This window comes from Pseudorca crassidens, chromosome 16 (assembly GCF_039906515.1).
Source record: "Pseudorca crassidens isolate mPseCra1 chromosome 16, mPseCra1.hap1, whole genome shotgun sequence".
Classification (NCBI taxonomy): Eukaryota; Metazoa; Chordata; class Mammalia; order Artiodactyla; family Delphinidae; genus Pseudorca; species Pseudorca crassidens.
Window position 1 is genome coordinate 28,773,974 of NC_090311.1, and position 12,866 is coordinate 28,786,839.

A 12,866-nucleotide genomic window follows, 5' to 3' on the forward strand; every position below is an offset into this window, starting at 1 on the left:
AGGTTACCTTTCTAATCTCATTGCTCACACATTCTCTCTTCCCTCTCTGCTCCAATCAGACCAAGCCATTTTTCATTTCTTCCACTAACCGTGTCCTGTGGTCCTTAAACTCTGGGCTTTTACAACTCTTTGGTCCTCTTGCTCTAGCCTACGTGTCTAGCACCCACCCCGGCAGTTTCCCAGTATTGCACTCCTCACACTGCATTGAATGACTTGTTTACACATTTGGATCATCCACCAGATCATAAGCCCCAGAAAGCCAGGGTATTTGTCTTGTTTGTCACTGTATACTTAGAACATAACCCCCATTACTGGCACTTGACAATCTAATTACAGACATTTGTTAAATAAAGCCCTATCATTATAACATGAGCGAGGTGATATAATCTTTAAGAACTGGGCTCTGGGTTCAAACTTTAGGTCTACTGCTTAACAGCTGTGCAACTTTTGGCAAGTAATTAACTTATCTGTTCCTCAGTTTCCTCATCTGTTACCCCATCTATTAGAATGCTTCGAGGAAATGAAGCACTAAATGATGTAACTGTTTTCATTACAAAGCAAGTGCTTAATAAATATCAGATAGTTTAACGCTTAGAAAGTGCTTAGAACAGTACCTGGCACATAGTAAGAACATAATAAATATTAGTTATTAGTATCACTATAATTTTTTGTAATGATAAAAATAATCTCTAATTAGTTTTAAAAGTTTAGATTTCTGTGTATAGATTTTCTTAAACCACAGCATATTTGTGCTTAGTAAGTCAGGTAGTCTAGTAGCTTTTCCCCTCTAGGAAAGTATTTAAATACTTGATTGGAAAAGTTATTAGGGACAGTAAGAGAGCAAGGAAGGAGAACCAACTGTGTTTAGTGCTAATAGTGTTTTAGATTTCAGTTGTTGCAAAACAGTGGTTGGACTTTAATGTTTCTATGATTGTTGCTTTTCTTCCAATGGCAGTTCTCAAACTTGGGTGTGCATCAGCATCATCTGATAGCTTGTGAAACTACTGGTCAACTGCCTCTATTTCTAGGTGGTTCTGGGACGGGGCCTGGGTCCGTGGACTTTTACCAAGATCCCCTGGTGATTCTGATGCAAAATAAGGTTTAAGAGCCTGTGAGCCAATAAAAAGCAATTGGTTAAAACCAACAACCACTGTGTCCAGGTGGCAGCATCGGGCTCAGCAGGACTTTGTTGGAGTTGCCTTCTGGAAAGGGCTCTGAGAGATTGGTGTCTGGGAGATGCCTCTGTTGTGAGGGACTATTGTGATGGCCAGGAGAATCCTAAAGACAAAAGGCTTCACCTCCAACAGGAACAGCTGCTGAGGACCCACTCTGGGCTTGCTGGGGGAGGCGAAGAGGAGCTCCGCCAAGAGGTGTGCTGGAAGCACCATTAGAAGCCCTTGCTGGAGGCGCTACCCTGTAGCAGCAGTGAGAATCATCTAGATAGTTTGTTAAAATGCAGATTCCTTGGTCCTACTCCAGACCTACTGAATTGGGATATGCATTTTAAACAAGCTTCACAGATTTGTCTCAGGCATGTTAAAGTCAGAGAACCATTGACAGAAGCTTGGGCTGATCCCAGTGCGTCACAGCCTCTGCCAGCTGGTGTGGAGAGATGTTTTTGTTTTGTTTTGTCATACTCCCCTTCCCAGCAGTCTGCATGGAACCTAGACTGACTTCTCAGATCTTAGATGGTCACCAGCCCTCAAAGACCAGGGAGGGTGTAACCCGGAAAAGACTTTTGTAAATCAAAGCATAACTTTCTTTGAGTTATTAGATGTTATGCCCTTTTCTGAGGACAACTAGAGTGGGCATTTAGTTTTCAGGAACTGTCTGGTTAATGATTTTCTTTAGAGAGAAATCTCCATTGTGGTAGGTGGGCCTTGTCTGGATTCCTCCTGTAGGGTCCTGCGAGGGAGACAGGGCTGTCCTGGTACACTTGGCTCCAGTGAGTGAGGTGTTTTGAAGGTGACATCTATTCTCCTTATCTGTCAAAGATAGATGAGCAGGGACTTGGTTGCCGCGGGGGATGTTACCGCCTTGGTTTTCCCATCAAACTCTGTCAGGCTTTGTAACTTGAAGGAATGAAAGAGGGAGTGGGAGAGGGACAGTTTCTAACGAGCTGTCAGCAGGGTCCCACCAGCCTGCCTTAGCCCAGACTTTGTTCCAATGCTATTAGGGTAAAAATCCTTGAGTTTCTCTCAGACAAAGAGAAGTGGCCTGGGGCTGAGAGGCACAGATTCATAAGCAATTTCCCTCATTATACACTTCCAGTTCTTAATCACCAGTTCAAAGAGGATGAGCTATCAGAGCAGACTTTGAGAATTTTGCCCTAGACAAGATGCACAGCCCTCATACTGTAGCTTAATCAGTGTGCTTTTCTCAGCTGCTTAAAATGGGGGAGACCTGGCTCTCAGCATGGCTGAGCTGTAGGAGACCTTTTGTCCCTAGTGATTTTTAGGCCTGGGACAAGGGAGAATTTACGAAGTGCTAATGTAGAGATCTTTCCAGAAGTGGGATCTGCTCGCACGGATGAGATATCCAAGGAACCAGAGAGGTTATTAGCGACAATGCCAAGTGTAACATCGGGGGTGTGGGGGGAATGTATCTGGAAAAGTCAGACTAACACAATTCCAGTAATCCCAGAATCGAAAAGCTACAGGTTTAATAACAAAAACCTTGGTGCCCTAGCAGTTTTTGTTTGGTGCAGGAATTATAGATTTATTTTTTGTCAGCCACTCTGCTATTTATTATAAAATTATGCATTTAGGATTATAATATTAAAATAATAATTAGCTTAAATAGTCTGTAATCCAGGATTACAGATGGTATGACAACCAATAGCCCTGGAATGCACTTGGAATAGTTACACAAGTAGTGCATGGATACATTCTTGTAAAATATTTAGAAGTTTACACAGCAAAAAGTCCCTTTCCCTCCCATTCCTCTTCCCAGAGGTAACCACTGTCAACAGTTCAGTAAGTATATTTCAGTCATCTTTCTGAACATTTACATACACATGTATGTATATATGCACACTCATCTTTTCCCATGAGATCATATATATTGCTATGTAACTTAAAAAAAACCTGAATAGTACATATATCTTGGAGATATTTTCATAGCAGTACATATGAGTCTTCCTCATTCATTTCCACATTAGCACAGTACTGCATTATCGGGATGTGCCCTACTTAGGGAATCACTCACTAACTGGTAGACATTAAAATTGTTTCCAATATGTTTGCTATTACTAACTTTTAAAAATGATGTATACCCATGCTGCACTGCAGACCCACTGATTCAGAATCTTTGCGAGTAGGACTTAGGCTTTGGATTTTTTCAGAAAAAAACTGGAAAATTCTAACGTGAGGCAAGGATTGAGAATCATGATCTACACATTAAACAAAATAAAACGAACTCTAGAGCATTTTAAGATAGTACAATCAATTATTATGGAAGCAATCAGAGACAGTCAAATAGTCACTGATTAATTTTTCATTTACTCTGAAAACACCTTGAGTAAATCAAGTTATCCAAGTGAAAATAAATATGATATTTAATAGCTGCATGGCATTTTTATCTTTGGGAATGCTTTCCTTTTTTAATCTCAGCATCTTCAATTAAAAGCTGTGAGCAAGGTGGGCCAGGAATGATCTTGTCTATTTTACAGTCCTGGAAGCTGATGGGGGTAAAATGATGCTTCTCAATTTTAATATGCTTAGGAAAAATCTGGGAATCTTCTTAAAATGCAGATTCCAACTTAGTAGGTCAGGGGTGGGCCTGAGATTTTGTATTTCTAACAAGCATGAAGGTGACTCTGATGCTGTTGATCTGAGGACCACATTCATTAGTAAGCACCTGGATTAAAGGTAGTGAGCTAAATACAATGGAGAACTCAATTCAATAGAAGAAACTGGGTGTCATTGAAATGATGGACACTTAGCATGACGAAGAAAGGAGTTAAAGGAGAAGGGAATACAGGGTGGAGAAGGATGGACGGCAAAGAAGCTCTTCCTCTACATCAGCTAAACAAGGATGCCTTTCATCTTGGAATCCCATGCCCTAAACAGGGGCACATCCTGAATATGGCACTAAAAGCATTCCAAGCCTATTGGCTGTCATACCATCTGTAATCCTGGAGCTTGCCCAATACTATTTCTTGTCTCTGTAACTTTCCCTTCTGGGGGATCCTGATGGTAGCCCATGGGTCCTGTAGTGCTCATCCCACTGCCTTTCACCTTGTTTACAACCCATTCCTTCCTGGGGGAACCAGAGGCTCCAATTCTGAACTTGACATGTCTCTGCAGACCATTTACTCTCTTGGTTCAGTGGTCTTCCAGAGGAGACTTTGCAGCCCAGCGCTGGCTGTTATCTCCGTCAGAGATGGAGGAGACACCATAAGTCTCTTGGTGATATCCACTCACCAACTATGACAGTTCCATCTTCTTTGGGCAGTGCCTGTCATCAGTTTTCCTCTCACTCTTTAGAGATTCCTGTCCTGTGTAGGATAAGAATAATAAACATGTAAGTACACGTTTCTGATTCTCCCTTCTCTTGATATCTGTTTTTATTTAATTAATAAAGATCTATGTGATTCAGAATAAATTTTTTACTAGTTTTACATTTCTCAACTGAGTCATAAAGATAAAGATACTTGTATCTTACTAATAGAAACTAGGTTTTTTTAAATGCTGTTTTTGCGCTTTTATCATTTGGAACAAAAGAGCTAGAAGCACTAATAAGATAACAAAGGTATTATTTTAATGGGCCATTTTCTCTTGAAAACATTGGCTTCCAAAACATATTCCAGAAATTTAAGATTAGTATGTGCAAGCTGTAGGGTCTAAGAGGTGCTGCTGGGGTGGGAATTAGAAGGGGAATGCTATCCACGCTGGAGGGAATATTCTGAGGGGAAAGAACTGGCCTCAACTAGATGAATTCCCCTTATTAATATGCTTTCACGTTCCTTTTCCATGAAAGGACAAACAGCACTTACCATGGCTGTAATTTTAGTAATTTTATTTGTGCACTGCTTTTATTGTCTGTCTCCCCCATTAGATTAGAGAATTCGTGAGGACAGGGACTTTGTCTTTTTGTTCACCATGTTATCTTTTTCTATTTTGGCCGCACCGTGCGGCTGTGGTTCTTAGTTCCCTGACCAGGGATTGAACCCAGGCCATGTCAGTGAAAGTTCCGAGTCCTAACCACTGGACCACCAGGGAAGTCCCTCACCATGTTATCTTTAGCACCCAGTGCAATGCCTGACACATAGTAGATGGTCAATAAATATTGATAAAATGAATGAAGTGAATGGAAAAAATCATGAAGAAAATTATGAAGAAAAAGAAACAGTGGTACTATGAGATGGAGTTTTAATGTAACTAAGGTTAAAACTACAATTAAAAGTAAAAAATAAAAGGCTCTCAAGACTACAAAGCTGATAAATGGAATATTGCCTGCCATATCAGTAAACAAAAGATGTCACAGTCATCAGCAATTGCAGCCACAGCCAGTGGTGAGCTGGTGAGCCCTGAGGAAACTCAGGAAGGGAAAGTGTACCTGCCATCTAGCAGCCATCAGGCTGCAGCTACTCCCTAGGGTGAGCCCTGAGGAAACTCAGGATGAGAAAACACAGGATACTGGCCCCAGTTAGCTGAAGTACATATCAAAGGAATGATTTCAATGAGCCCAGACTCTTGCATCTTCCCATACATAGAAAAGCAATAAATTCCTTAACTTGAGATTTCTAGTTTTCTTTAATTAACAGTAATCATTTGTTCCTACTACCTGCCCTTTGTCGCAAAACTCCTATATATCCTAGCTCCCCCCTCACCTCCTCAGAGCAGTTCTCTCAGGGTTATTTGAGATGCTGCCTCCTGGGCTTGAAGCCCTAAAAATTCCCACCAAATAAAACATTACTCTCAACTTTTAGGTTGTGAATATTTTCTCAGTCGACAAAGCTTAGCTACGGAAGAAGGATTCCTGATTGGAAAAGTTGGAGACCCATTGCTTTAGTCATGTGGAAGATTAAAACTTACACCTTATCCCTTTAAATAATTTTGACATTGTTAGGTCATTTTTCTTTGTAAGCCCTATGCCTCTTCCATTTCTAGAGCAGGATGTTTCTCTGTTCCGAACTTGGAACTCTTGTATGGAAATTAATATGATGCCAGAAAGCAAATACAGTGACTTCACCACAGAACAAGGACCTCCTGTGGTCTTTTTAAACTCAAGTAATGAACCAGTAATACATTTTAAATGTTTTTTAAAATATGCTCTACCTTAAGGAGAAGTTGTGGGATTAAATTTTGGTATGCATTAATATAAAATATTCTGAAGTCCTTGGAATAAAAGCACAATATAATATCTAAAACCAGAACATCTCATGCATTCTTTCACTCAATAAACTTTTATGACACCAGAGGCCATATGGCACAGCGGAGCAGGGACCCTGAAGATAGGCTGTCTAAATTCATATCCCCACCATTTTATGGTTGTGCCATTTTGGGCAAATTGTTCCAGTGCTTTTTGCCTCAATTGCCTCATCTGTTAAATGGAATAATAAGACAACCTACTTCCATTGTTATTGTAATTTGAGTTAGTTTTTATTGAGCACTTAGAACAGTACCTGCCATATAGTGAGCACTATGTACATGGTTTTAAATAAACAAACTCCTGTAATGTGCCAAGCAGGTACTAAGCACCAACAGGCTTCCAGGAAATTAGTGAGCTAGTATCTACTGAACACTTGCTATGTATCAAGCACTAATCTGTAGGCAGTTTTGTATCCATTTTTATGACAACTCTGCTGGAGATATCATCCTCCTTCATTCCTTCAGCCAATATTTACTGAGTGTTCACTAGATGTCAGGAGCTGTTTTTGGTCCTGAGACACATGTCTTGGGATTTATGTTTTAAAAAATTACTATTTTACTAACAAGTGATTTTCAAGAGCTCCCTCGATTTCCAGATCAGCTCAAAACGGTAGTGTGTCCCATTAATCTTTATTAAAACATATTCTCATAACTTCTGAAGTTTTAAATTACTACATTTCTAGAGCTTTGTAGAACTATTTTCCTCTGTCTGTTCTACTTAATTACCATTATTAGAGACTATCTTAATTTTGCATTCTTGTTGTCTCTTTCAAATGTTATTTTTTCAATAAAAACTTGATTTTTTAGGTTATAAAATAACACCTTTGTTGGAAAGTATGTCATTGTTTATTTCTCTATTAAAGCAATGCTGCAATGCATAGTTGTATATGACTGTCTCTCTTTGTAAACTTGTATAAATGTCTTTAGGATAGATTCCAAGAGGAGAAATTGCTTGGTGAAATGGTATACACATTTTGACTGATATTGCCAAAATGCATTCTAAGAAAAGGGTTTATCGAGTGACACTCTCACCAATAGTGCATGAAAGTGCCTACCCTACCCTGCACTCTCAAAGACACTATTTTATCCATATTTATAAATATTTTTGTCAGTCTGATGGGCAAAAATGGATTAATTGGTGCGGTTTCAATTTTATAATGAGTATGATTTTTGGTCCATTTATTGGCCATTTGTATTTATTCTTTCCTGATTGATTTCTCTATATCCTTAATTCATTTTTATATCAATACAATGAAGCGCTGAGTATCTACTAGATGTGACTGATAAGCAGGCTGCAAATATTTTTTCCAAGTCATCATATTTTAATTTATGGTGTCTATCGTCAATGTTTTTCTTTACGGCTTCTGAGATTGTGTCGTGATTGGGAAAGTCTATTCCACCCCAGTACTGTTTCAAAAATCTCCACTATCTTCCCTATTTTGTTTGTAGTTTAAATATTTAAATTTCAAAAAATTGCTACAGTGATAGCAATAATGATTAAAAATAGTGCTTAATTTTCAGTAATTAACAGAAGTCACATATTCTGGAAATCAAGTAATAACAGTTTCTTTTAACGTGATAGTTTTCTTCATGTAAATGTTTAATTATATGCTAGACATAAATGACCTGTGAAAGCATTTTATAGAGGCGCCTCTCTTTTCTGGCATATATTCCCATGTTTATAGAAAATGGCTGAGAAAATGGTTAGAGAGAGACCAGGACAGAACCTCTCTGAGGGGAGTGAGAATTTAAAACAAAGTAGAAGACTTTCGATTACCTTGTTCTACACATCCCTATCCGCAGAGTGAAAGTCCTGTATTTTTTTCCTGTTTTTGCCCAATCAACAAAGATGTGCTTTGGAAAGCAGGTGATTTGGAAGATAGTTATTAAGAATTAATTCTGGATGAAAAAGTTACAGAGATCTGTTGTATACAATGTGCATGTAGCTAAATCTACTGTACTATACACTTTAAAATGGTTAAGATGGTAAATTTTATATGTTTTTTACCATAATTAAATAAAGAGTTAATTCTGCATTAGAGTGTATTTTTTAATCAATCAACAAATATTTGAGTGTCTATTATGTACCAAATATCTTGTTGCGGTGCAGGATACCAGGAAATACAATTGGTGGTTTCAGTTCTCAAGGAACTACAAAGCTATCAAGTTGGAGAAAAAAGTTAAGTATGCATGAAAATGTACAATCTCAGGCAATGTAATGATACCAAATGAGGAGAAGAGACACAAATTCTTATAGGAGTTTAGAAAAAGCAGGAATCTGACTATAGTGATAGAAATATTTGTTAGGTACTTAAAGGGCTTTCAAAGCACTTTGACATATATTTTCCAAATTGACCCTTTTACCAGATCTAGGAGACATTATCTCCGTTTAACAGATGAGGAAACAAAGGCTCAGAGGTCGTAATTTTTCCAAGTTCACACGGCAGAACTGGGAACTAGATTCATGTCTTCCAGTTCTTACTTCTAGTGGGATTTATTTAAGTTGGCACTGAAGTTTTGCTGCCAGAAAGTTTTGAGGGTTACAGCAGAATCCAAATGTGCCAGGGACACTATGGTTATGTATTAGCTAGAATTATGATTATTCTCTCCTCGCTGTCATCCTGCCAAAGAGCATCAAGTAACTTTTAATACAAAATAAGGGATTATTTTTTTCTTGCTAGTTACTGCATAGAGAAACTCAAGTCAAACTGCAATTGAATGAGGACTAACATGCAAGACTTTAAGTTCACCACTGTATACACACAGCCATTTAGCCAGCTGCAGTCCCATGACAGACATTCCTTACTCATCATGTCTGACATCATTCTTTAAAGTCATAATACATATGGTACAGGTCTGATCTGACCCAGGTGTGACAGAAAGGAAAACTAACACAGACAGCAGAATAAAGTCAGTGAATTCAAATTTAAAAGCAGTTATCAGGGCTAAGACCATATGACTTACACACATTTTTAAAACCACATCCTGCTAGTTCAGTGGACTGACTTCTCCCCAGAAAGTGCAGAGGAGCATTAGGTCTGTTCATACAATAACCCTATCTGATTGCCTAGGGTCAAGCTACTGTTTATCTCTGTGAGACACAACCCATATCCTGAACAGAGCCCATATCCTAAAACCTGCGTTTTCACCAATTACTTCAGGGCAATACAGGATCTGACGTTATTTCTACATAATCACCTAAACAAGAAAAATACTCTAATTTTTTGTTTTTTAAATATTAGGTAAAAGTAAACGCACAGACACAGTGGTCAAGAGCTTTGCTTTTCATTTTCCTTCTCGTTGAGTGCTCAACATTTTGCAAAAGAAGGGCAGTGCTGCCCTCTACTGCAGGATGTTGCAATGTTCACAGTACACTTCTACATCCATGCATCACCCCACACTCCACCCCAGACATGTCGGGTAGAAGAAGACAATCTATTACAAGGTTTTACACTACCCCTTTAGGAGCTGTTTAAAAGAAATGTGTTCTTGGAAAATACATTGAATTTGTTTCCTTCATTATCTCTTCATCTACCTTCCTCTTGTATCAAAGCATAGGACTTTTAGGACATGACCTAATAACAAAAAAAAGGATATTACAACTTGGGGGGAAAAAAGCTTAAGACATTGCTCTAGAGGTAAGAGGTTGTGTTTTGATGCATTTAGGGAGAAACGGGGCAAGGGGAGGAAACTTTCTTCTGACTTTAAGGTCTGTAGCCTTCTGGTCTTCTGTCATTTGGTGCGTTCTCATCAGCTTTTAGCTAGGGTGATCTATTTCCTTCTCTGTATTTCTCTGACTGGAGATGACAGTCACCTGGGTATGTTAAGAGAGTAGTGGAATAGGGTGTCTAAAACACTCTCTACTCTTCAGAAAAAGATAATATAGAAATACTAAGGGCTATTATTAATATAGCTACATTTTAATTAATTATTAAATGTCTTGTTACCTTTAAATTGCTTTGAGATTTTACAGATCTCTACAAAGATTTCTTGAAGGGTTGAAGATATTAAGAATTATGTTCTGTTTTCTTTTCCATTAAAAAAAATTTCAGAGTACATGCCCTCAAGAGGCCACGGCAGACAGACTTTAAAGACAGTCTAACCATTACCTTATAGCTACCCAGGAACTAAATTGTAATCTTCATGATAATAATTTCTACAACTGTGTTAAATTCATATGTGTGTGTGTGTGTGTGTGTGTGTGTGTATCAACACCAAGAAAACAATCTTTTTTCCCCCAATTTACAGATAAGAATACTAAAACTCAGACATATTAATTTACTGAAACTTTCAAAACTAGTAAGAGGCAAAACCAGAATTTGATTTCAGAATTTGATTGAAAGCCTAGGTATTGTTCTACTATGCAGCTGATCAACGAACAAACTAAACAAATCTCAAAGGCACATGCTTGTAAACAACATCTGTGATGATGACAATGATGATAGTTAACATACTGAGTACTTACTAAGTGTCCAGTACAATTTAAAGCATTTTAGAGTCAATCATTTAATAACATTAAATCATTTAATCCTCACAGCAACCCCATGAGGTAGAAATATTATCTCCATGTTATAAGTAAGGAAACTGAGGTATACAGACGAAATCTAGTCCCAGAGGCCACGCTTTTAACCATTATGCTACACTGCTTCTTAAGTAAAGTACAAAAATTATATAGCACAACAATTTCTAAATGGTGCCCTGGAACTTAGTTCTATTAATAAGTAGATAAAACCCATCCATAGTTGTCAGTCCTGTTGATATCTGTTATACAAAGGCCTCAGCAGCTTTAAAAAAAGTTCTGCCCATGTAAGTGCCTAGTTTAGAACATTAGACCTTGTCCACCGCAGGCCTCACTAGACATGCCCTTCTATGAAATAGGAAACAGCAAGAGACCTTCACTTGGTCCAATCCATGTGTGCAGGTGGGGAGACAAGTCATACATAAGGGAGGGAGGAGAGAAGTGAGGGAAGAGATGCAAGGGGAGATGGTTCCACCAAGGCACAGCCAGGAAACAAGCCAGTTAAGCTGAAGGGAGTGGTTGATAAGCGATCACTTTCCTTAGCAAGAGTAAACTCAATCCAATCAGAAGCCAGCACCAGCTTAGGGGCTCTACTCTTACTTTCTTGCCCACGATTTGGTCACACGGTGACTATCAAACAGATCTCCTCTAACAGCTTTGGTTTTTTTTAATTTTTATTGGAGTATAGTTGATTTACAATGTTGTGTTAGTTTCAGTTGTACAGCAAAGTGACAGCTTTGGTTTTTAAAGAAACTTTTGTTCAATGCACAACTCAGTTTCTAAATAATATCCTACCCTTAGTGACAACATATACCCAAATATAACCATTCCAAAGCGCTTTGTGCTTAAGTACAAAGTGTGATAAACTCCTCCCTCCCTTGTTGCTAAGCATAGACCTTCTGGGTATCAGCGGCAAGATTAAGTACAATAAGCAGGTGTGGATTTGCTTAGCGGTCCATGCAGTGCCCGCTACTGCCCTGGCCTGCCTCTTATGCTATGCGGCAGTGCTGCCTAGCCCCAAAGGCTTCAGATTTCCAAGCGAGTATATTCTAAAGGAATTCATTCCTGATCAAGCTGTTGCTATGTGGTTCCTACTTCCTCCCTTCCAATTCTTTTGGAAAAAAAAAAAAAGGCAGAAGGGAGATGGTAGGGACAGATAGTCATAATGAAGTCAGGAGCCAGGGGAATACCTGCCCCTTTTCCTTCTGCTCCTTACTGCCCTTTCCCTGGACACTCACTTTACCTGGCTGCCTACTACTCTGGGCAATGTTTGCCTCTCAAGAATCTTTTGCTTGAATTATCCATTCAGCAGGGAGGCTGTCTTGCATCCATTCTAAGTCCAAGTGTTAAAATTAGTGATGGCCTGGAAAGCATTTTGTTTACTTCAATACAGGCATTTTGCTTAGAGGGGCAGGCTGCAGGGCTCAAGATAGAAGGCTACTGAACTTAAAGTAATCTCCAAGAAACATATTCCCGAGGAAAAAAGTTTGAGACTTGCATCCCACATAATATGCAATCCCTTCCCCCAACACCCAGTAACTGTTTGCCCCTTTCTAAAATTCAGAACAGATAAGTATGGGGACATGAAGAAAAACTGCATATGGTACTTTCTATGCCCCTGTCAGCACTGACTTGGTTATGGGGCTGCTTAGGTTGCCAATAAATATTTATTTGGACTTAGCTAAGTTGATAATGTTTAGGTAATTTAGGGTTGTTTTTCCCCCAGGGAATGACGTAAGGCGTGACCATGACATTGTTGGCTAACGCTGTGAAGATCATACTTTTAAATCAAACTTTGGTAAGGCTGGGCTATATAACATCTCACTCAGCAGTTGCCCTTTGCCTCTGCTTATGGAAGCACCGAAAGTTCATTGTCATTTCACCTTCAGTGTTGAACTCACAATCTTAGAGGAAAGTGTTGTTAATGAAACACTGTTGACAGTTATCTTTAAAACCAGAGGCTGTTTCTGAAA

General features: G+C 38.9%; 1 protein-coding gene across 21 annotated transcripts in view; it reads right to left on the bottom strand.

Annotated features, from left to right (window-relative positions):
* The window catches only part of NKX2-3 (NK2 homeobox 3), an 81,577-nt gene that overhangs the window by 67,320 nt on the left and 1,391 nt on the right, over window positions 1-12,866 (bottom strand). For all 21 annotated transcript variants that reach the window (XR_010935821.1, XR_010935819.1, XR_010935818.1 and 18 more), the window contains exon 2: window positions 4,425-4,498. The gene's annotated coding sequence lies outside the window, so the exon portion shown is untranslated. The remainder of the gene's footprint in view (window positions 1-4,424; window positions 4,499-12,866) is intronic.